Source organism: Acanthochromis polyacanthus, chromosome 20, assembly GCF_021347895.1.
Source record: "Acanthochromis polyacanthus isolate Apoly-LR-REF ecotype Palm Island chromosome 20, KAUST_Apoly_ChrSc, whole genome shotgun sequence".
Taxonomy (NCBI): domain Eukaryota; kingdom Metazoa; phylum Chordata; class Actinopteri; family Pomacentridae; genus Acanthochromis; species Acanthochromis polyacanthus.
Genome location: NC_067132.1, coordinates 12,838,682 through 12,865,017, shown reverse-complemented (window position 1 = coordinate 12,865,017; position 26,336 = coordinate 12,838,682).

Genomic DNA, 26,336 nt, shown 5'->3' with positions numbered 1-26,336 from the left:
GGCGTGGGAAACTTATTCTCAGACATTCATTTTTGCTTGTTTACTTTCACTTTAACTCACTGTTTGGTGAGGTTTCGGCACCAAAACTACGTGGTCAGGTTTAGAAAAATGTCATGGTTTAAGCTGAAATCCAACCTTTTCATAACACATTTGTTGTGCTCCATCTCCTTAGTTACGATGGTGACGAATCCTGCAACATAAAATACATGAGTGACAGTAAATCAAACGTTGGAAAAACATGACAATGATAAGCTAGCTCCATACAAATGTAATTGCAGTGTAGTTGTATAGAAATGTAATTTTTGGCGACAGAACTGAGCCCTTCCCTGTTTTGTGCATGAACATGCAAAAGCAATGCTGGAATACTGTTGTGTTGAATGTTTTATTTCTCATTTCCAAAACCATTGCTGTTTCTGAAAGCTGGATTTATTTCCTGTGCACACACAAAATGAACAGCTAGAACACTATGGAGATGTTGAGTGAATCTGACAAAAATTGAATTGCATTACAAGGTTTTCCTGGCTCAAAACGGATCTTTCAGGAGTTCACAATGTATGACAGTTGGCATGATCTTTCCTTGTACAGTAAAAGCAAGGAGTCTGTGTTACCTTATTTGACAGATATCTATCCATTTTCCTGTTATCTTTGACCATCTGACAGACAAAGGCACAAAGCGTCTTAAATATATAGTTTTTTTTTTTAAATTGACGCTGCTGATTTTCCTTGAGTGTTGACATCTTTATGCAATAGATTTCCCTCAAAATGCTCTACATTGCCACTGTATAAGACATCATCATCATTTGGCGCTTACACACTATAAATAGAATCTGAAACTCTTACTGGAGCCATTATATTCCAGTTTGGCTAATTATTACAATCATGAGGACATCATTTTCATCATTCAGCTTTAAATGATTTCAGTGAGTCAATATTGTCTGACAAGAAAAGTTACCGCTGAGAATGAGGCAGGCAAATTTACTGCATAAACACCAGCGCCCCTGTCATTACAGCGCCATGAACAGGACAAGATCGTTTCGCCCGTGGGCATTCGACCCATAATGCATCGGCTGCAGAGGCCTGGTTACTCTAACCCAGCCCTGTAATGAGTCAGCGTTTGTCGGCTGGTGGGGGGAACAGGGGAACTGAGAGAAACGTGATTGAAAGTCAATGGGACAGAATGAGTCCTATTGATCCCTGTCGGAGATACACAGTGGGAGAGCAGATACAGGCTCCCAAATGACCCCATTTAACTATAATATATAAAGTCCCAGTTATTGAATCGCCCTTCCACATGCGAGTCAGTATGCCAAACCATCCTGCATATCAAATAACTTGTGCCTGACAGCAAGGTTTACTGTAAAGATGGTGGAGGCAGTTTGAAAGCTCATCATCTGCAGGGCAGAGAAAGTGGTTCACATTAATCCTCTGGAGTGCACAGTCAAAAAGGGGTTTCATTACTTTCAAAGGGACTTATTGCCATTGGGCAGGAGAAAAAAATAGGGTAGCATTATTATTACATTTCCCCTCAACAACAAATTACTATTTGGATTTCTGTCTTGGTTCAGTAGTTTTAGTAGTTTAATTTAAACGGTTTGTTGCTGTGATCAGCTCCTCTAAATAGTACACAGAAGTAAAGTTTGCCCAGGAACTGTAATTTTCTTTATCCCAATTTGTTTTCATCAGGATCAGCGGTCTCCACTTTTGGTTTATGCTCTCTGCATGCCCGACTACTATTAAGCAATATATGGCAGACATGATAAAGTGGCAGTGATTTTATAACAGCAAAGGGGGGCAGGGACCGAAGATGTTAGGTTTTACTGATCGTCCACATGAAAATATACAAGAGACAAATGCATTTAACAGTATTTAGTAAGTTTCCAGATGTGCAAGCGGTCACTTTGAAGATAGACCAGTTAAGAAAGAAGGGAATCTGCAACTATTTCTGTCTCATTTTTGACGTTAAGAGCAGACATCATGGTGTGTAATAATAATAATAATATGTTCAATTTATATAGCGCCTTTCACAAACCCAAGGTCGTGTGTAATTATATTTGAATCATTATCATAACTAATAATTTATTACGTTTTCAGTATTGGGCATGTTTGGAGCCATCATGATAGTTACTGTATCCATGTAGGAATAGTTTTCTAATACATACTGCTTCCTTTATTGCAACACCCTCAAATTCTGAATTTTGAATATTGGTATTTTCAAAACACTGATACCAGCTGCACTTTACCACTTTCTCTTCTCTCTGACAGAAAAGTCTTTAGAGATAAATCTTGCCACTCTGCAGTCATCTCAGTAATAATCTTGGGCAGTTATTTTGTAGTAACAAGAGCAGGGGCCTCATTTATAAAGCTTGCGTGCGCACAAAACAGGGCTAGAAAGTGGGGTACGTGACTTTCTACGCAAAGGTTGTGATTTATAAAATCAAACTTGGCGTGAGAACCGGTGCGCCAACCTTGAAGCTTGATGCTTGCTTACGCACAAAACAGGGCTAGAAAGTGGCGTAAATTACAACCTTTGCGTAGAAAGTGGCGTACGCTGTGTTCGTTGTGATTTCTAAAAACAAACTTGGCGTGAGAATGTGCGCACCGGTGCACCAACTTTGATGCTTGCTTAAGCACATTTTGGAGACAGAGGGAACGGCAGTGCCGGAGGGTGAAGTGGTGAATTGAAGCCAGATTGCTCTCAAACCTTTATTTTTAATCCCATATTAGACTTGTAGAGCCGGATAATCATAAAACCTCATTATTGTAGATGTTCATATAGTGCGCCATTCGTCCTACGATTGTATTTGCAGAACTAAGTTCATATATCAAACTTCCATCTTCAAATGATATAGAGCAGTGAGTGGCACTGATTGATTACTAATTTGGAAAAGGCATGTGACAATCAGTCCAATCGCTGATCAAGCAGATAAATAGCGGGTGACAGCCGTGTGTAATGTGGCACAATGGATGCGCTGGCATTGCTGGAAGATCACGTTAAGAAAGGAGAGAGATTTTATGGATCACGGGGATTTGCCCATGACGATGACTGGCTAATAAGCCGATTCAGATTCCCTAGAGCAGTACTCTTGGATCTATGTGTTGAACTGGGCCGTCTTAGACGGACCCACCTGCCGAAACCACGCCATCCCGGTACAGACAGAGGAGCTGACGACTCGGGGGTTTCTGGCGACACCGGCTCCTTCCAGCGTTAAGTGGCTGACAGGTATGTGTTTTATATGAAGAATATATGAGGTTACATTTGTTGTCTAAATCCTATCTGGGTCTGATATACAGTTAAATGATGTCCTTTAGGTCTGGGATATCACAACCATCCCTCAGCGCAATAATGCCAGCTGTTTTGGATGACATTATAAACATGACCAGTCAATACATCAGGCTTCCTTACACTGTGGGTGAACAGGCCAACATTAAACGGCAATTTGCAGCAATGTCTGGTTTCCCAAATGTAATCGGCGTAACTGACTGCACTCATGTTGCTGTAAGGGCTCCGAGTGAAAATGAATTTGTCTATGTGAACCGAAAAAATGTACATTCAATCAGTGTGCAAATTATTTGTACATCGGACATGATCATAACAAATTTAGTGGCAGGGTGGCCTGGGTCAACACATGATTCATTCATCCTGATGCACAGCAGTGAAAAGACTGCAGGTCGGCGCTGCGTAAAATGCCGTGGATCAGCGGCTTATTTATATACAGATACATTCATGAGATACTTTGCATTGACCATTCATGGTAAAATGTGGGTGTGTTGTGGGCGGAATGTGAGGTGGATCCACCTGTGCAATCTTCCAGCTGGTGTGTGATTTATCAAGAAATTGCATGCAGCTGTGCTTACGCACAGTTTCATAAATCAGGGTGACGGGCATACGTCTATTTAGGATTTTCGGCGTACGCAAACTTTTACTATGGATCCTACGCAATGTTTTATAAATGAGGCCCCTGGTCTCTATAAAAGGGGAGAAAGTCACAATTTCACTGGTCATGGGACATAAAAACTGCTTGTATAGAATCATTGATCAAATCTGAATTTTTTTTTTAAAAAGGGGGGGCTTAAAAGTTTTGGTTTGGTGGCTTTGCCTCAAAATAAGGTGCAAAAAGGTTTTTTTTTTGGCCAGTTTATAATCATCAATAATTTGTATTTTTTGTATACATGTTCACAGTTTGATAGCACTGCTTCTGTGGGAGAACAACAACATGACTGGCAAGATGTTACCCATTTTTTGCTGTGGGTACAAGTGGTACATGTCAGATACTGACATCTTTTGAATATTGGAATTCTCTCTTAGATTTTTGTTCAGATTCTTTAGGTGTGAGACTCTTACTGTGACGTCTTTATCAAAAGCAAATTCACACACCTCAGAGCTCACATCGTACTTCATTCCCTTACAGTATTGTAACTTGTCTCATTCAGGTAAAATAGTGTTTTGTTTCAATGCAAAATTTACTGCATCATCACATTATAGCCTTCTTGCATTTATCTTTTAAATCCTTTGCTAGGCATTGATTGATGATTTTTTGTCATCAAAGTAATCTTTTCATGCATTAAGATAGAGTAAAACGGTTGTCTCCTTTCAATGTGCAGATCTATGAAGTCACCCCCCTCTCGCTGCAGTTCAGCACACCAGCTCACCTACACTTAATCCGACACAATGACAAGTTGTGTCCTTCAGCTCTATATGTTCAAGCCAGATACCACTTCTGAAGACAAACAGTGATATAGAAGGCCAAACCCTGCAAGATTCTTCGACTTTGTTACATATAAACATGGATTTGTGCACACCCTGCCTGAACAATACCGTGATGTTGAATATGGTGTGAAATGTTGATATTTTTCAAAGTATTGTAGGAAAAAAATCCATTATCTTAATGACACAATGTATGATTTAACGTTGTTTCTGCTGGAAATGTAAGTCTTACAGCAAATACAAAAGCTATTGATTGGCAGTTGTATTAATTAGTTTTTCCATTTTGTACTGGTGACACTGTCAGTTTGGGCTTTGAAATCTAAAAGTTTTAGTTTTAGATGACACAAGAATAAAAGTCAACACAGCTTTTGCTGCTTGATATGCTAATGGTTGTAAAATCAGATCACAAGGACCACTGTTTAATCAATTTCTTTGGAACAAGAATGTTTCAGGCAAATGTTTCATGAATTATGTTCCACAGTCTGTAATAAAGCTGATCTGCCTCATTAGGTCCGTGTGGTTATGGTTTGATAAGATTCCAATTGACACTGGCTCAGCAACAAGCTAGTAATCCCCAAACTTTCGTCAGATTTTGAATAACATATTTCTAAGTTGCAGATGGTGTGAAAATATGAGTACTGACTCCCTCCCACTTCAAACCACTGAGACGACCTCAGATAAAATACCTAATCCAGGAAATCTCTCATGTAAAATAACCAAAGTGGTTGTAAGTTTGGGAAAACTGTGCAAATACACACTTAACTAGAAGCTTGGCAAAACATGGTTTTAGGCTCTTCAACATATTTAATCCACACATGGAGAAATGCTTTATTTCAAAATCAAATCTAGTTCATCAAGAAAGTGAGTATCAAAAATGAAAAGGGAGAAGAAGTTTCCTCTCAAGGTTCCCAGACTGAATGAAACTCGCTCTCGACAGAATTATTACAAGAGCATAAAAACAGGTGGCTGTGTGAGTTCTCATGCAGAGATCTGGTAGTTGTTTGTCAGACCCACCCAGCCTGTCTGGCCTGCCTGTAGGTCACGGTTGGTTGTCTTCAATGACACATCTGTCTCTCTCTGAAAGCCTGGCCCTGCAGTCCAGAGAGCCAGCTCTGGTTACCTGAGGGGCCTCCCCCGTACTCTGAGCCCATATCAAAGTGGGGAAGAGGGCCACATTTCAGACGTCCAGAGGGAAGAGAGAGTGGAGCTGCTGAGAGACTGTTTTGCTTTTCTTTACTTTGGATACATCTCAATAGTTGGAGGAAGTGCTCTTTCCATGAATCCATTTCTTTTGCTTTTGTCACTCATAACAGATGTAGCACAGAACATAAGAAAGGAACACTTGAGAAGGGGCGACCTTATCTTGAGCTGCAGCTGGCAAAGCAAGAAGACTTAAAGAATGACCTTTCCGAAGAGTCTAATGGATTGAAATGACCAAGTGTTGACAGTCCTGTCATTATTAAGCCAAAGGACAAATTAAAAGTAGATGTAGGAAGACAAAAAATGTTAATGCACAGCAGGGAGAGCTTATGCGACAGGTTAAAGCTGTGCCACTTCTTCCATGAGAACAATGGTCGTTTTGTTGGGTGCAATTAGAGCATTCTTTCCCTGTCCCCATTTGGTAATTTCAGGACTCGTCTTGACCACTTGTGCTGAAATTGTAATACAGAATTGATTGAAGACAGCAATTTTGGTGTTGAAAAGTCTAAAATGACATTGCAAAGTCAGGTGCAATTCCACTACTGTATTTCCAACTCCAACTGTAGTTTCCATGAATGTTGGGTCTGTCTTTTGATTGGTCTGCCTCTTTGGCCCAACTGAGTCTGCCAGATGGATTGGATCCAAATGACTTGGGTGATTCTCTGACCTTTCAGCTGGTGCCACCGAATGTCGACTTTGGTGGAACGTCTCAACAGCCATTGGATGGATTACAAAGACATTTGATACAAATATTCTTGGTGCCCAGTGGACAGATTCTTACAGCTTTGGTGGCTTCTTTTTCTCCAGCCACACCACGTTTTTATTCCTTTTAAACATCTAAACATCTCTCAGATAGGCAGTCGTAGTTACTTAACGGTGTATCCTGTTGAGTCTATAACTCTTAGCTTTTTTGTATCACCAGAAATATTAGGTCAACAACTATCAACTACTTAAATTATTGGTTTAATTTTACCGGTATGTTCTGATTGAATACCTAATTGTTTGGTCTTTGAAATTTCATCAACCACTGAAACATGTTTCTTTAAGCCCAAAATCATGTTTTGTCTAACAGTCCAACACCAAAAGATGTCCAGTTTTGTACTGCATAATACAAAACACTTTTACAAACTGTCCTCACAGTTACCAATCTGATTAGACAATGTTTTTACTTTAAGAATGACAATTAGTAAAGAACTGTAACTTTGGTGTTTTTTTCTAACTGATTAATAGGTAAACTGACCTTTTATTTCAGTTTTGGACAAGAATGACATCAAACTTGGTTCAGACCTTTATGTTACCTCTCAGGACAAACATTCTAGTAGACGACCAGGCATCTTAACAGTGTGTGCTGGATGGTATCCATTAACCATAGTAGACTTTGTCATGGTGCCCATTTGCTACCTAAACCCCCACAATGCCCCCACAATGAGTATAGTTTAAGTCACTGCCTCCTCGAGTGCTACAGTGATAAACAAGAAACTCCTAGTAGTGTCACCAGGTACTACAAGTAATCCACAGTACATGCTCTGATCACTCATTATCATCTCTTGACTGTCTTTGTAGCTCCATTACATAACCAACCAGAAGTTCACAAGGAAGATAATGTTTTTAAGGGATGAATAGTATGTAGCTTTAACTTACATTAATATGATGGATGCTGTCGCTGCAGCCATAATTTAATAATAATTTCCTTAAAGGTCATCCATTGCAATCATCTGATCTAAATATCTGTGTGACTGTTCTAAAAGCCTCAGCTCTACTTTGTGTTTAATCCTAATGAGCAAATGTTTGCATTCTCATTTCTTAAATGGAGCTTTTCAATGAGGAAAACATTACATGTACTAATTACTATCACACTGGCATGATCATTGTGTGCATGCTGTAACTTAAAGCACTGCTGTGTCTCAGTAAAGCCTCACAGAGCTGCTAGCATGGCTGTCAACATTTAGTGATGTAATGCTATTTATTTGGTAGCTACACACAATATGGCCTCTCAACACTCACATAAACCCCTTTGATGTCTTTCATTTACTTATGTCATATAGGAGCTTCAGTTACTCAGACACCTTGTCCGATGTTTTTCAGAGGGAAAGTCCTTCATTTCATTTTCATCTTAATCTTTAAAAACATAGGATTTGACTGTAGGTTTACTTCCATAAATTTGAGGCTACCACCAGCTGAATGTGGAGCCAACTGTGAGCTTATACTTTGAGGATGAAGACATCCCAAGGGCAAAACAAACTCTATCCCTGCAGCCACAACACACTTCAGCAGATGGATCATTTAGTGTGAAAGCAAAACACTTTTCCCCGTTCCTCATTTTGCTTCGCCTCCGTTGCTCATATCTCCTACATTACTTTCCTCATCCACATGCTCCGTCTCATTTTCTATGATTTAGTCTCCATTAGACTTTTCTCTCTGCCTCTTTTCCTCCTTCCTTCTCCCTGCTGCTGCATCAGTCTGGGATTGTCGCAGGAGGGTCATCAGAAGATGCTCATATATCCAGATGCTTTCCATTCCAAAAAAAAAAAGCATTTCAGAGGAATTGGCTTTCAAGGCAGCCATGCAAGACATGGCTGAGTCAAACATCGTCGCCCGCTTTGTAGCATCGCCACCAGGACACCAGCTGGCATGCATTTAACAGCCCATTCAGTCCCGAGGTGCACCTCAGTCCCCAGTGCTGTCAGAGCTCTTGACATGATGGAGAGGTCGGCAGCGAAGACAAAAGCTGTGAGGGATCCCTTAGAGAAACACAGACACCATAAGCATGGACAAAAACAATAGTAAAGAGGAGGTTAAATCATCTCAAAAGCTTGTTGATACAAGTCTGGTGCCCAGTGTTTCCACATGAGTGCTTTGGAAGCAGACGGAATTCTCATCAAACAAACAGTTTTGAAAATGCAGACCGAGAGCAAGAAAGCTGCATGAAGGCGAAAGTCGCACTACCAAGCAGCTGGGGACTCACCTCATTTGCATCGTAAAAATGACAACTGATGTCCTGCAACCGTGCAGAGCGAGGCCTTGCATTCCTGGATTTATGTCCTCCTTCCTGTCTCCGTGCTGAAACAGGACCACTTTCTCTCAGAATGGAGGCATCCTGCAAACAGCGGTGTAATGTCGTGGAACAAACTCCTTCTAGGCTCAGAGTAGCAGCCCATTTTGTCTGCTCAATCTACCAGTCAAAGGCTGACAACGAGATTTATGAGTGAAATAAAGGCAGCCATTGGCTCCGGGTAAACAACGGAAGCCAATATACCTTTCTTTTGTTTCAGTATTTTTAATGGAACAAAACACAAAGTGCTAAAGCAACTGGTGAGGATTGGAAATGTTTGTCCATTCATGCATCCAAAAGGCCTCTGAAAATATCAAAACTACCTTTGAGGAGGTGCTGAGTGATGCAGCAGAGAGCAGCTGGAAATAAAATGTGGGCTGTGTAATAGCATGCCATGCAGACTGATAGGACAGTGTGCAAAAGAGAATATTCATCTCTGCTGGGAACCATCCCAGAGACTTCTCACCAGATGTGAAAGTTGGTTGGCTACAAAACCAAGATATCATCCAGCTAGGATGAGCGTACGTACACGCTGAAATACAACGTGTAGGCCTTCGTGGAAGCCAAAGATGATCTCAGGCAAAAAAAGCTGTTGTGAAAAGGAAATAGGAAGCAAAGGGAAGGGGTGGGGCTTTCACAGTAGATCTGGAACAGGTGGCTCATGTTTTTACACTAAACCTCCTCCAATGTTACACCATCTTCCGCAGCGGTGGGATTTTCTTTACTTTGTAATAAACTAAACATTGAGCTGTATCCTGTTTCAACTCCCTTATCCCCTTTAGTCATTATTCACCTAATTACCGTCATCCAATTCATCAGTTCCTGTGCTCTTCCTCGCATGTAACTAAGCATCACACAACTGTACAGTGTTGGTCTTCATTGTCAGCACAGCAAAGACTGAAGGAAATGTTCAGGTACTTGCATTTTATTGCTATATTTGTGTTAAATGGTTCTCGTGGGACATTTAAAATCTAATATCATGACTGAGCTGAAATGTTCACTGCAATTTGCATTTTTTTGACTCATACACTGCTGTTCAAAAGTTTGGAGTCACTTAGAAATGTCCTTATTTTTGAAAGAAAAGCACGTTTTCAAAGAAGATGCCATTAAATTAATCAGAAATACAGTGTAGACATTGTTAATGTGGTAAACGACTATTCTATCTGGAAGCGGCTGATTTTTAATGGAATACCTCCATAGGGGTACAGAGGAACATTTCCAGCAACCATCACTCCTGTGTTCTAATGCTACATTGTGTTAGCTAATGGTGTTGAAAGGCTAATTGATGATTAGAAAACCCTTGTGCAGTTATGCTAGCACATGAATAAAAGTGAGTTTTCATGGAGAACATGAAATTGCCTGGGTGACCCCAAACATTCGAACTGTAGTGTATATTGTTCATTACTGGTCAGTTGCCTGTGACCGAATGGTGTATGGAATCAATGTGGACAGAAAGATAAACTCAAATTGGGTGAAACCTAAATACAGTGGTAAGAAATGATGGGTGGAAGACACATCTTGAAGCCCAGTGACCAGCTGTCAGTCGCCCTTGAAAAGTTTAAAATTTTTCAAAGTGTCTCTCTCTGATGGATTAGTGACCTCTTGCTGGGTGAACCTTCGTCCACCTTAAGTCAGCTGGGATAGGCAGGATAAAGCAGAGTATTGAAAATGCATGGATGGAAACATGCAAAGGTATAAGAGCAAAGTCTGCATTCCTGCTCTCCCAGGAGGTTGTACTGATTATTGCACCCTGATAAAAGACTGTGCAAAAAGTAAAGTTTGTCTTTTTGTTACACCAGGGTGAATGCCACAGTCTAGCTGAGAGCATGAATGCTGGATCAATCCGATGCTCCAGATTTATCTTGAGGCAGATACTGATCATATTTAACGGATCAGGTTTTGGCCATTTGTGACCAATCTCCAAAAGCCATTTTCCACTGAAGGAACTTACAGAGCATTTAGGGGCAGCCAATACCTTTGTGTGTGTTGACAATTTGTCCCTGAAGAAGCTCTTTCAGAGCCACTTTTAGGGTAGAAACATGCACCCACTCCAGTGCAGGTACTTCTGAGTGGCCCTGAAAAACTGCTGTGCAGGGCTTGTTGCTGATTGGTCCACCTCACAGAAGGCAACGCTCATTTATTAACCTCGGAGAGGATGGCGAAGGCCATTTTTCTGCTCTCAATATCCTCCTGTAGAAGCAGTCTTCTCCTCTCTGACATTGTCATCAACAACGTAAAATATGCCATATAGGCAAACATAACAAACCCTTCACTGCTCTGTTCCCTGTGTTTATAGAACATGGGAGAACATGTCTAGTAAATACTACCTGTCATTCCTTTGGCACACTTGGATTTTATGTCATGGCTGGAACTACACGATCAAGCACTGCAATGTAAACAGAAAGGCTGAACAGGTCGATTAGAGGGCTGTTTCTGTAAATATGTACCAAGTCCCTGCAGTGAAAAAACACTTAGTGTCTTTGTTATTGTCATTTATAAATATCAGTGATTCTGCTGCCAGTTGACTTCATTAGTAGACAGTGAACTCTGGCTGGATGTGAAAAGAAAAAAAAAAACATCCCAGTGACCCTTAAACACAACAATTTTACACATTGTGTATTTGTTGTAGTGACACTATTAGACAGGCTATTTTGTCTTGGTCTTGAATTTTTAAAAGTATGTTTAAAAGTTTCTTCACTCATTATGGAAAGTGCAGAATCTGGTTGTTTGATGAAGCTGGATCCATACAATTTACCAAAAGTTGGGATTTCTCAGCCCCTGCAGCTTCAGCTTTGACAGTTCTTTGTTAATTTGCACCCCTACTTTATGAAGGTACCATCCTAAACTACCATTTTAAATTTGTTTAAAAAAAGAGAGCATTGGATCGGTACACTGTATCAACAGATACCCTGAGCTGATACTGGAGTCTGTGTGGGGAGTAAAAGAAATGGATTAGAGCATCTGTACCTTAATTAGATTACCTGTACAGGATACTAAAAGAGCACAACTGAATCTTGGCATAACAACAGTGCAAAAGGAAAGAGCTAAATGTTGTAAATAGTATTCTTACTGGAATCACCACTAGAAACAAGGCTTAGGAGGAAATTCTGACATACTGTTGAGATTGGTCAAAGACTTGAAGCCACATAAAAACATCTGCTTTTAACCATGAAGATCAATATTAAATTGTATGATGGATACTGTCCATTGGTTGGTCAACGTCAGCATCCTCATGTTGTATCTTTATCAGGCATTTGTTAGGAACTATCACGTATAAATAAAATATCCATGTGATATATGTAAGTATAAATGTATGAGGTACATGCTCTTGATCAAAAGAAAGTACAATAATGGAACCAAACTGTAGAGTGTGTATATTATCCTCTCCAGTCATCTGCAATTACAGTCAGCTACTTCAGCAGCTCTAATTATGCTGTATTTTCCTGGTGTTTTTTTTTTTTTTACTGAACCTGGCTGGCTGGAGGATCAAACATCAAAATGTTCTCGTTTCTTAGCAGCTGAAATGGTCTTGCCCATGGGAGAGCAGAAGTGGGTCAGGGATATTATTTGGATGCCTTGCCCATTATTTGATGAAGTGCTTAAAGTTTCCCAGAGGTCTAAGTTAAGATTCTCTAATATGATTTCCCTGCTGGCTAATTACATCATGAATAATTTGTAGCCAGTCCACCACTCAGACTATCACAACTGGAGCAGAAATTGACAGAGAACAGTGTGTGAGTGTGTGTTTGGGTTCCAACAAAGAAAGGGCCGAGTGAAGAATTAAACAGAGAAGCGAGAAGAGGATCCATCTTGGCGACAGAGGAGTGTATTGAGATGACACTGTGACTGATGTAATGTCAGACCAGCAGGCTAAAAGGGGCCATAAAAATGGGACATTCACTAGACTACAAATGATAATAATAGAAGATAATGCATAGCTTTCTAATGAAATCTTTATGGGAATGAATCTATGCTGGAGCTCTCTGTGCACCATTCAGGATGCTACAGAAATGTAAATTGTCTGTATGAGCTGCTACAATGTTATCAAAACTCTGCCTGAATCCACTGAATGTGCAGATTTAAGGAAAGTTTTTATTTCAGTCTGTCTTCTTAGTTCAGTCAGGGTCGTGGCGGCATAGAGAAGCCCAGACTTTCTTTTTTCTGCAGCTTCGTTCCGCTCATCACAATGGAGCTGCTCCCAGACCAGCAGTAAAATATAATCTCTCCAGTGGGTCCTGGGCTGACCTCGGGGTCTCGTTTCCCAGTTGGCTCTGCCTGGCAGACCTCCAACAGGATGCACTAAGGGGGCATTTTAATCAGGTGCCCGAACCACCTCAGTTTGCTGCTCTCACTGCGGAGGAGTAGCGACTCTGCCCTCACTTCCTCTCATGGCTGAACTCTTCACCCTGTGACGGGAAGTGAAGCCTGTCACCCTGCGGAGAAAACTCATTTCAGTCACTTGTGTCTGTGATCTCATTCTTTCAGTCATTACACAGATTCATGACAAAGATGAACTTGCTGCCACTGCACCCAGTGTGAACCCTTTGTTCTCCAATGGAAAAGTATGAAAGATTAGTAAAGTATAGAATGAGGTCTTGCTAGGAGATCATGTTTCCTTGTTTTTATTTTTGTTTTTTTACTTAAAAAATAAGATTTTAAATTACTACAAAGAAAAAAACAGTAGATTTTTGGATAATTCTCCCTTTGTTGGTATTGTACACGAGTTTCAATTTTTTTTGTTATTGATAATTTGGCTGGTGTAGTATCCATGTGAGTGAATACCAAAAGACTGTGTGGAGTTATTAAAAACGTGGTAATATGAGTTGCTGAGGTTACAAGACCACTCACTGCAAGTGTTGACTGTCATGGTCACATATATGCCAGTCAGGCATAACATCATGACCGCCTGTCTAGTATTGTGTCCCTTTATGCTAGTAAAAGTCCTCTGACCCAGTGGGGCATGGACACAGGACCTCTGGGGATGTCAGTAAATTCTGTGGGTCCTGTGGGTTGCAGGGTGGGACCTTCCTAGATCAAGGTTATCCTGGCACATCCCAAAAATGCTTAATAAGATTTGGATCTAGGGGGTGTAGAACTCGAGTGAACACCTTAGCTTTGTCGTGTTCCCCGGGTCACTCCTGAGCAGTTTTGGTGGCATGTTGGAGTGCATTGTCCTGCTGAGGGTAGCAACTGGCATCAGTGACTGCTGTTGCCATGGGAAGGTGGAGGTTTGCTTAGCCTGCAATGTTTTGGTGGGTGGTGCATATCAAACATCCACATGAATATCAGGAATTATGGTTCCCCAGCATAATGTTTCATTATGATAAAGTTATTCTCCTGTCAGCGGTCACAATGATCATGGCTTATCGGTCTATGGACCCACTAAGGACGGACAGCTGATCCTGGTAGAAAACCTGGTCTTTCCAATATGAACATCTGTGCCAACCTTAGCAAGCTAGGTAAACTAGACTAAATCTACCTTGAATTGAAACTGAGCTAGTCAGTCCATTTTTCTAGCTTCTATTTTTTGATTGACCTGCTGTCTAATTATACTTTCATGGGTCAAATTTAAACTCCAGCAAAATAACTCCATTATATAGGAAATAGCTTTGCAAATGTTTTTTTTCTTTCAGCATTATTCATTGTCTTTCCTTCCATAAAAACTTAGAATACATTTTTTACATTGACTTTAAGGTGTACGTTTGATTTTCGTGTATTTTCTGTTTGTTCTTTGTACATTTTGTAAAATGTTGTGTGAAGGTGAGCATATACCATCAGCCACAACATTAACAGACCTGCCTAATATTGTGTTGGTCCCTTTTATGCCACCAAAACAGCTCTGCCCCACTGATTTCACAGACATCTGAAGGTGTCCTGTGGTATCAGAGACTGAAATACAGCAGCTCTTTCAAGTCCTAGCATGAATTCGGACCTCCATTAATCAACCTTTGTCTGGTGCATCCCATAGATGATCAAAGAGATTAGTATGAGGAGAGTCTGGAGACTCCTTAAACTCTTCATCATGCTTCTCAAACCATTCCTGAACAATGCTTGCAGCATGGCAGGACGCATTATCATGCTGAAAGAGTCCACTGCCATCTGGAAATTCTGCTGCCATGGAAGGTTGTGCTTGGCCAGCAACAGTGTTTAGGAAGGTAGTACATGTCAACGTAACTTCTGCATGAAGGACCCACAGTTTGCCAAAGGAACATTGCGAATAGCATCATGCTGCTTCTGTCGGCTTATCTTCTTCCCGTGCATTTTTCTACAATCTCTTCCACTGGTAAACAACCCACCAAGCCGTGCACATAAAGAAAAAGAAAACATGACTGATCAGACTAGGCCACCGCCTGGTATTGCTCCATGGTTGAGCTCTGATGCTCACGTGCCCGTTGAAGGGGCTTTCAGTGGACACTCTGACCATGCACAGCATGTTCTGACACCTATGTATCACAGCCAGCATTAAGGTCTTCTTGGGTATTCATCCACACAGCAGCAATGACTGCTTTCAGTTCACTAGTTGTCCTTGCTTGAACCACTGCATGCAGGGAAATCCTCACAAGACCTGCTGATCACGATACGCCTACATGGTTTTTGATTCCCTTTATTTTTTGGATTGCAAATCATCTGCACAAATCACTTGTACACTTTTCACTACATGTCACCACGTTGGTTGTTTATGAGAAACTTTAAACCTAAGCAGCCACCTCTTATTCAAAGAAGAATACTCACTGGAACTGTTAAAAACGAGACTAGGCGATAATGCCGAGCCGCAACAAATGTGTTTGTTTGTTTTCGCCAATGAATGATTCACTTGGCTCATCAGTCAGAGAGAAGCAGCTGTGAGGAGTAACGGGGAGGAGCTGAGTTTGGGAGGCGAGCCGAGCTGTGTGAGGCGGCTCCACCACCGTCCCTTTGGGTGTTTTTGATGCCTTCGCTGACACAGTGTAATTTGTTTCCTTTCTGTTGTTTCATTTTGTCATCCATCTAATCGAGTCGCTGCGCCCATGTGTTTTCTTCCCCGCACCGACATGTAATTGGTTTGCGAGGTGGCTTTTTGTTTGTGACAGTTGCGCAGCATATGGTGGAGATTAATGGAAACTGTCCCAAAAATCCCTTTAAGAACTGTTGCAGTGTGGTGGCATTAAAGAGTTGAATGAGACAGAATGAAGCTGTGGTTTTCTATTTGTATTTTCGCTACCACTCATCAGATGTGCTCCTCTCTGTCTGCTGAATGAGGCTACAGTATTTCAGAGATTAAAAGAAAGACAAGTAAGCTAATAATATGCAGTTTTCACAACATGTTGTTTTGCATGACTGTGATTTTATCCACTTAGACTGAGTGTGAAAAACCTGAACTTAGTGAAAATTCACAGCTTGTTTATTGCGTATGCTTAGCACCTCAAGTGAAACCATCCAGGACTAATGATCGAGAGCAATTGTAAATAAAAATGAGTGTCTGGTGGTCGTACCTGCCAGTAAAGTGTTATTTGGGCCCTGAGAGGAGAGTGAAATCTGTAGCAGGATGTTACCCTGAGATTTCCAGTCTCACTCTGTGATTTAGGCTTCTAAAACAGGTATATTCAATAATAAGAGGTGTGTTGTGAGTCAGATATCTCGCCTAAAGCAGCTGGAACTCATGAATAATTTGTAGTGACTCTGTGTTTGTTCTGGCCTTCGTTAAGAACAGCAAAACAAAGTCGAATGCAATTCTGCCACATCATTTTTATTACTGTTAGAAAAAAATAATGTGCACCAGTGTCAGATTTCACTGCTGATTAAATGTCAGGTTGCATTCAGATGTTAGTTTCACAGAACCCTCCTCCTCTGGTCATAAAAATGAACTCTTCTTCTGTGACCAAATAAAACTGGATGTTTCATCTTTAGAAGGAACAATTGATTCAAAGCCTCCAAAATAGGGCTGCAACTCATGATTATTTTTCATTATATTAGTCCCGACAGCTGACATATTGCGGCTGCTTGTTTTGTCTGACCAACAGTCTAAATCTCCAAAATATTCAGCGTGCTATTTTACATGACAAAGTACAGCAGGAAATCCTCCCACGTTTGGGAAAGTGGTTGGACTTGCAATCCTTGTGAGAACTTGGGAGTAACCTACCTGCCATATCTCAAGTTAAGATGCAACGAGAGCATGAGGTTCTACAATTCTAACAGCGTCTTATCTGTATTTTTTTATTTAGTAAAAGCCACAGTTTGAGAAAGAAACCAAGATGGTTCATTAACCCCCATCTTCCTTTCTTGTGTGTGTGCCTTAGAGTGTTCCATGTCTTTATCTGTCCCACAGATAGGTGGTTAAGTGACAGCAGAAGTAGATGTGATGACACAGGACTGGTGAGACCCAGAGCTTGAGGGTGGAGATGACGATCCAGCAGAAGAAACTGACAGAACCTCAGGAGGACAGGCGGACTATTGAGAAAATGAGGAAGAATGTCACGCTCATGAGCAGAGGCATGGAGGAAAAGAGGGCTGCAGGAGATGAGAGCTTCAGAGTGACAACGAAGGGATGAGCGGATGAGATGTAAAGGCAAGGAAATACAAGAGAACACAGACCTTCAGAAGAAAGAAAGATAGGACCATATGTCAAGATCTAGCAGTTCCAGCAGAATTTTGCTTGTATCAACATAATAGTTTGTATTTGTGTCAGTTTCCAACAGGAAAGATGCAATCAACACTGCAGCTAATGATTATTATCATCGTTGATTATTATGTGAATTATTTTCTCCAATAGTTGATTACTTTGGTCTATAAAATGTCAGAAAATTGTGAAAAATGTAAATTCCAAAATCCAAGATGACATCCTTGAATCAGTAAGTTTAAAACCACAGAGGAGTAAAGAAAAAGAAATTTAAGAATCTAGAATGTGAAAATTTTGACCTTTTACTTAAAGAATTATTCAAGCATATTACACATTTTTCACCAATATCAAGCGATTAATTAAGTAGTTGATAACTAGTCAAACAGTCATTGTTGCTTTAGTTGACATTGTTCCATGTTTTCCCCTTTGTACTACTTCCGAAATCTGAGCTGGGAATGACATCAAGCACAAATTGATTATGTTCCAGTACAAATTCAGAGACACACAATTCGGAAAAACTTTTCAAGTTTGCTATTGTTGGCAATACCAGTTGAATGATATGCATTATGTGGTATTTTGCAAATTCAAACACATAGAAACAGAGTCGGACGGTACTCTGTGCGTTACTGGTTTAATGAGACATAAAGAAGACATTCATTACCGTTCAAAAGTTTGCGGTGACTTAGAAATGTCCTTATTTTTGAAAGAAAATCTTTTTTTTCAGTGAAGATAACAATAAATTAGAATTACAGCCGAGACATTGTTAATGTGATAAATGACTATTCCAGCTGGAAACGACTGATTTTTAATGGAATATCTCCATAGGGGTACAGAGGAACATTTCCAGCAACCATCACTCCTGTTTTCTAATGCTACATTGTGTTAGCTAATGGTGGTGAAAGGCTAAATGATGATTAGAAAACCCTTGTGCAGTTATGTTAGCACATGAACAAAAGTGTGAGTTTTGATGGAAAACGTGAAATTGTCTGGGTGACCCCTAACTTTTGAACAGTAGGGTAAGTGCTTATAAACAGTACAATAAAACAGCCTCCACTCCTCTACATGTGCTGAGCAGCCATCTTGGATTTTGAGGTCAGGGGAAAAATGAAAATCTGACAACAGGAGACGTTCCAGCTGTGTCAAAGTCAAAAATTCCAACTTCCAAGTTCAAGTGGAACGCATCATTAGCATCGATGCGGCTACAGTTATGACCTAAGGGCCTTTTGATGGATAATTGAATGTGGTAGTCTGTCTTAGTCATTTAGCAATAGGTATACATTCTTGAGAATTAATGTGGAGTGAAATCAAGCTGTTCCTCAGTTGGATGGAATGTCAGACATCACAAGGTAAAGAAGAACGTACAAACTCAATCATGAATATATTTCTAATTTTGTAGTTTTCTATGTAGTCTGGGTGTGCAGATATGTGCCCGTTTCTTTTTCTAACTGGGTACCTAGTTGGACTAAACATGGTGAATTCAAGATTTTTTTTTTTGTTTCATTTCAAACTGATCTCTCAGGATGCACAGATTCAAAAAACTCAGTTTCAGACAAAGTTAGTTTGCAGCACAATATCCAGAACATGAACAAACCAAACCACACATTTGCAATGTTTATGGCCAATTTGTCCATGAACATAAGTCTGTGTACCGTATTTGGAATCAGTCTGAGCAATTCATGTCTCAAATACACCATCATACATAACTTTTGGCAGTTTTCACAGACAGTAATAAAGCAATAAAAAGTCAGTATGGCTCTCACACCAGAGACTCTGAAACTGAAACTCCAGTAAGTTTGTAACAGAAACTTGACAGAGTATATAGGGTAAAAGGATGCATAAAAACAAGCTGACAAAGTAAATTTGGCTTAATTTATAGACCTGCTGCAGCAATGACTACATTACCACACCACCCACTGTAAAACTAATCCTGTCCAAACAGGGCTAAAGACAACAACATCCACCTCAAGCTACAAAGGTCTCACAGAGGACTAATTTGGGCCTCAACAGCAGGAGCAGGGCCTTGCACAATGCTATGGGTTATTGAATATATTTTATGTTTTCCGAAGCCGTTCTGGGAAAGGCAACATGGAATTCATTCATTACTCAGGTTTTATTGGAGCTTTAAAAAGTCCTCATAATAAGCATCTATTAAAAGCTACTATATTTGTGTCATATTAGCCCTTAAATTGCTGTGTTTTGTAAAAAACAAAAAACAAAACAAAACAAAAAGCATAAAATTCAATAAAAAGGATTTAAGAGCAAATCTGTCTCTGGGAACCTCAGATGAATGACTCATGAGACCCAGTGGCAGCAAAAATTGGCACCTCTGCTGCCGTTGGGATACCTGACTGCATGAGCTCCAACCTCCTCTGCTGGCTTAAAACTGTGATTTAAAGCAGCTTTCATAATCAAATTCTTTTTTCCAGTTGGTGGGTTTGCTTGCAGAGTAATGCAAATCTGGAAGGTTTTGTGTGAACTTGAACTTTGATGGACTTTGTCTGGTGAATTTGCGCTGTTGAGCAACAGCAAACCGTAGCCAGGGGACTCCAAAATGAATATTGTAGCTTAGTTTTGAAATGTATTGCACTGATATAGGGCCTTTTAATTTTGATGCTTTGCAAACTTTGTCTCATATTGACCTATTGACACAAACTCACACTACAGTAGCGCTGGATCTGCAATCCATTGTCTTCCCTAAGAACAGTTCTACATGGACAGAAGGAGCCGGGGATCGTTCTCCTACCTGGGCCACAACTGTTGACAAGTAAATAGAAGTATTTTCCATAAATCCATGGACAGATTTATTTGTTTTTCTTTTCAGTGGTCAATGAGGAGCTTGCTGCATCAGTTTGAGTTGGCAAAGTAAACATCAGTAGCGCGTCAGAACTCAGTTGCTCCATGTAAACCTGTAATATTCCCTCCGCAAAGTGCTGCCAGTTTGCTGTTTTAGTTTGCTCTCCCAAAAGCAACAGTGTAAAAGCAAAACACTCAGACGGTGAACCAGAGCCAGTTGTCCCTCTCTTTCCCGCTCTGTCTTCTTTTTACACACAGACACACACACAGATTCCCATCATCTTTGGAAAACCATCAGATAGAGACCACGGTGGTTATTAACCTCTGCCACAAACCGTGGACCAACAAGTTGGCAGTCAGTCTGAGGAGTCATTGTGTCTTTGATGAGGTTTTAAGGTCCCTGGTTTCCTCCAGTGAGGAAATCACTGAATCCTAGGATAGCTACATGACGGTGCAACAGTTTGCAGTTAATCGTTTTTCACTGTATTTGCTTTCTCATTTGCATTTCCCTTCATCCTGTCAATATCATATCTTATATACAATTTTGCCTCCATGAGCAGTCAATTAGTCAGGGCCAAAATAAACACTACAGACAAAGCAAATTTAATTTGAAGAAGCTGTTTATCACTGTTATTACTATTTTCACATTTTAGTTGTTTGCCAAGCAGGCACTGGAGATGCTGTATTTTGAAGCAAGAGCAGACTTTCTATATATTGACACTGTGAAAGTTCTGCAAGCATTTTGAATTATTCATGAGCTTCTTTTGTTACATTCTGTAAGGATGACACTAAATAAGTTCCCTGGACCCTCATGTATCCCTTTGATAATGTTGAAAAACATGTCCACTGACAGTGTAATAATGTTTGAGGCAAGTTGTTGGGAACAGTTTTGATTATATTCACTGTTCAAAAGAAAACCTTTTACATTTTTGTTTCCCCTGAGAAGTTTGCAATGTGTTTCTTTTATTGTATAATTTTAGATTGCTGTTTAAGGACCATTCTTCACAGCTTTTTCTTTAAACAAACTTAAACATTATAATACAGATTAATGTGGATTACCTCAGGGTAACCCTCAAACCCAGAATCCATTAACTTTTGTCTGAATTCTCCTGAAAAGCTGAAAGGCAGTGAAGCGTTTGACTTCTGTCTGGAGGAAGCTACTGCACCAAATGGCTCTATTTGTTGGTTTGGATGATCAAGGCAGATTGTGTTTGCTACCATATGGTTTTATTTTTCAGCCGAGCCAGTGGCCTGAAGGCTGCAGCAGTTTCATTATTGTTTTCTAACTCTGCCCTCAGTGCTGAATTTAAAAGCAGGCATGATTCAGCTCAGAAGTTTCACTTGACCCTATTGACATCTGTTTGTGTTGAAGTTACTTTATATTCAGAGGAGTAAAACAGTCAAGAGATTAAGCAGATCAATGGTTTAAAGGCTGGAAACTCTGCATTGGATTTGCTCACCATGAGGATCACAACATTTAACAATAAATGCTCAAAGTTATCAAAGCTTGTCATGACACTTTTCAGTACCCAAAACAAGAATTTATTGAGTAACACAACGAGCTGATTCAAGTCAAAATTTTACCTTCACCTGCTGTCTTACAGAACTGAACTTCATTTATTCAATCGTTTCCTGAGTTGTAGAAATATCAAGTACAGTGCCTTGTGAAAGTATTCGGCCCCCTTGAACTTTTCAACCTTTCGCCACATTTCAGGCTTCAAACATAAAGATATAAAATTTAAATTTTTTGTCAAGAATCAACAACAATTGGGACACAATCGTGAAGTGGAATGAAATTTATTGGCTATTTTAAACTTTTTTAACAAATAAAAAACTGAAAAGTGGGGCGTGCAATATTATTCGGCCCCTTTACTTTCAGTGCAGCAAACTCACTCCAGAAGTTCAGTGAGGATCTCTGAATGATCCAATGTTGTCCTAAATGACTGATGATGATAAATAGAATCCACCTGTGTGTAATCAAGTCTCCATATAAATGCACCTGCTCTGTGATAGTCTCAGGGTTCTGTTTAAAGTGCAGAGAGCATCATGAAGACCAAGGAACACACCAGGCAGGTCCGAGATACTGTTGTGGAGAAGTTTAAAGCCGGATTTGGATACAAAAAGATTTCCCAAGCTTTAAACATCTCAAGGAGCACTGTGCAAGCAATCATATTGAAATGGAAGGAGTATCAGACCACTGCAAATCTACCAAGACCCGGCCGTCCCTCTAAACTTTCACCTCGAACAAGGAGAAGACTGATCAGAGATGCAGCCAAGAGGCCCATGATCACTCTGGATGAACTGCAGAGATCTACAGCTGAGGTGGGAGAGTCTGTCCATAGGACAACAATCAGTCATACACTGCACAAATCTGGCCTTTATGGAAGAGTGGCAAGAAGAAAGCCATTTCTCAAAGATATCCATAAAAAGTCTCGTTTGAAGTTTGCCACAAGCCACCTGGGAGACACACCAAACATGTGGAAGAAGGTGCTCTGGTCAGATGAAACCAAAATCGAACTTTTTGGCCACAATGCAAAACGATATGTTTGGCGTAAAAGCAACACAGCTCATCACCCTGAACACACCATCCCCACTGTCAAACATGGTGGTGGCAGCCTCATGGTTTGGGCCTGCTTTTCTTCAGCAGGGACAGGGAAGATGGTTCAAATTGATGGGAAGATGAATGGAGCCAAATACAGGAGCATTCTGGAAGAAAACCTGTTGGAGTCTGCAAAAGACCTGAGACTGGGATGGAGATTTATCTTCCAACAGGACAATGATCCAAAACATAAAGCCAAATCTACAATGGAATGGTTCACAAATAAACGTATCCAGGTGTTAGAATGGCCAAGTCAAAGTCCAGACCTGAATCCAATCGAGAATCTGTGGGCAGAGCTGAAGACTGCTGTTCACAAACGCTCTCCATCCAACCTCACTGAGCTCGAGCTGTTTTGCAAGGAGGAATGGGCAAGAATTTCAGTCTCTCGATGTGCAAAACTGATAGAGACATACCCCAAGCGACTTGCAGCTGTAATTGCAGCAAAAGGTGGCGCTACAAAGTATTAATGCAAGGGGGCCGAATAATATTGCACACCCCACTTTTCAGGTTTTTATTTGTTAAAAAAGTTTAAAATATCCAATAAATTTCGTTCCACTTCACGATTGTGTCCCAATTGTTGTTGATTCTTGACAAAAAATTAGAATTTTATATCTTTATGTTTGAAGCCTGAAATGTGGCGAAAGGTTGAAAAGTTCAAGGGGGCCGAATACTTTCACAAGACACTGTACACTGATTCAGAGGAAATAATCTCAGCAACATTCATTACAAGAAGTTGAATCTACAGCTATTAGGTTATGCTGTCAGACATTATGAGGTGTGTTCAAAAACTTCTGACTGCTTTCATAAAAAGCAAAAACTGTACCTGGGTCAATATATAATTGTGGGACTTTTGAAGTTCATGGAATATATCTTGCATACATTTTTATTAAAAGCAAAAAAAAAGTTCTTATGTCCATTATGATCATGTCTTCACAAACTCCATAATTATTTATTTTGGAAACAATCACTTATTAATGAAAACGACTGGAAATCATCAAAATGTCAACTAAATAACCACCTTCTAATTTGCTAAACAATAAAAAAATGAGTTTATCCAAATGTTTTTGATTGTGTTCTTTTTATTAAGTTGACATAATCATGACAGATATTTCTTTTTTGGCAATACGGAAAATAACGAATTGTATCTGTGTAAAAGAAATCATTTTCAACTAAGTTACCCATTACAAAAACACCTCTCTAGGAACTGTGTTAATTCCAGATCACAAGACTGGCAAGACTCCAAGGCTTTCTTAGTTATTTAATATAAAGTACTGTGTTAGTCAAGTGTGGATTTATGACATGTCAACAGATTTACTGCTATATCTTTATAAATAACTTTCAATTTCAATTTTACTTAATTGTATATAAAATATTTAGAAGAATTTTTCTCTAAAAATGCCATGTGGTGTTTGGTTATAGGTTTCCATGTTGATTTTAGGCCTGAAAACAGCGAAAATGTCAACTATGATACCTTTCAGCTATGTTACAAAAAGTCCCACAATTATATATTGACCCACTGATTTTAAATTTGGACACCATCTAATTCAGAATAGTCGCAATACACTGCTCCCAGTGCTCCTGCTGCTGTTGGGATACTCCCTAGAAATCAGCATGTCATGCACCATTTACACATGCCAAATCTCCTTCACTGTGTAAAAACAGTTAAGAGGAAGATGATACATGGAACTAAATCTTTTAAGTTGTGTGGATGTGGAGTAAGGATTTTTACACAAAAAAACGTGTTGAATCAACACACTGTGACCAGACGCACAGTGCAGTTGGAGCACCCACATGTCATCCAGTCACAGTTCAGCTCATTTACAGCTAATGTTCTCCCTATGACACCTCATCATACTGCAGTAGAACCCTGAATTTACAGTGTGATCCTGCGGGACCAACTCATTGTGCACAACCCCATAAATGTTAAAGAAAACTACAAGCATGCTCTGAATGCCTGACCGGATGCACCTTATCTGGTTCCAGAGGCTGCAGGATCCTCCATTGGGTTGTTTGGTCTCTAGATTGTAGATCCTGACCCGCCTCACATCAACCAGTGAGGATCCTCAATGTGAAGCTTCCCAGCTACTGACTGAAAAAGATGTCATGTTTGCTCTCTGCTCCATTTTGAGGTCCATGCGGGAGATGGTACATCTCGCAGTTGTCACAAATAGTCATCTAAGGCAAGGCCTGGCGATGATCACAGAACATCTCACAGGATTGTGGCTCATGACAGTAAATGTTTGCACTTCTTACATGCATGTGACAGCGCTGTACTCAGTACTCATGCATAAAGAACATCCTCTGAACTTCTTCATCATATCAGTTACAGCTTTTCAGTCAAATTCCTGTCTCAATCTGCCAGGACACCATTCTCTGCAAACCCCTCTAACCTTAGTCTGTGAAGGAGCTAATATGAAAATCATGCTTCTTTAAACTAAATTTGAAGGAATGTTCTCACATCTGCACGCTAAATACAACATGATTCAAAATTACAGCCAACAGTTAGCCGTATAAGACAGAATGTTTTCTTTTAGACAGTCAGCCAAGCTAAGTCCTTCTGCTTTTAGTCTGTTCGCTCACTTAAGTTAGTCGTCTACAGTGTGCCACTTAGCCTACGGACATGTAAGAGCATCAACCTTCACATTTAACTCTTGGACAATTCGCTAAAACTGCCTTTTATTAATTCCAGAAACACTCTGCAGTATTTTGATTCAACTAATGCTTTCAGGTCAGAAGAATTTGAATGACTCTGAGATAAAAACTTGAGATTTTAGCTTTTATTACCTTGAAATGTATAAAATGTATGCATTTATTTGAAGTAAATGATATAATCAGGTAATTAAGGTATGATTATGCAGTGTTAATCCAAATGCATTAAATCATATCAGTGTTTTTGTAAAGCCTTTGAATTTGATGTTAATTTAACTTCAGCTGTCTGACTGCAGCCTTCATCTGTACTAATCTCTGCGCTTTGGTAAAAAGCGCTAGAATGATATACTTAGCTTTGATTCACAAGTCAATACTTTCACAGCGATTTATAAATTTCCCTTCCTTCACTTCTGAGACTAATCGTGAGACATGAATGACAATAAATAACAATGGGCCGACACCTCATTCCGTTTTCCATCACCCAAGCCTTTAGCCGTACAGAAGTGAGATACACAAAAGCGTAACATCCACATCAATCTCACACACAGAGAGACACACGCAGATGCTTCTCCACACATTCCACCTGCCTCGCCACGTCTGCCAAATTAATCTGTGTGAGGAGATGAGTTTGGGATGAATTCATCTCTGCTGGATGAGAGAGCAGCTCCCATATGTTGGGCCTGCTGGGAACCTGAGAGCCGTATCCTTATTTCCCCCGAGGTGGCCGTCGGTGTAACCCAGA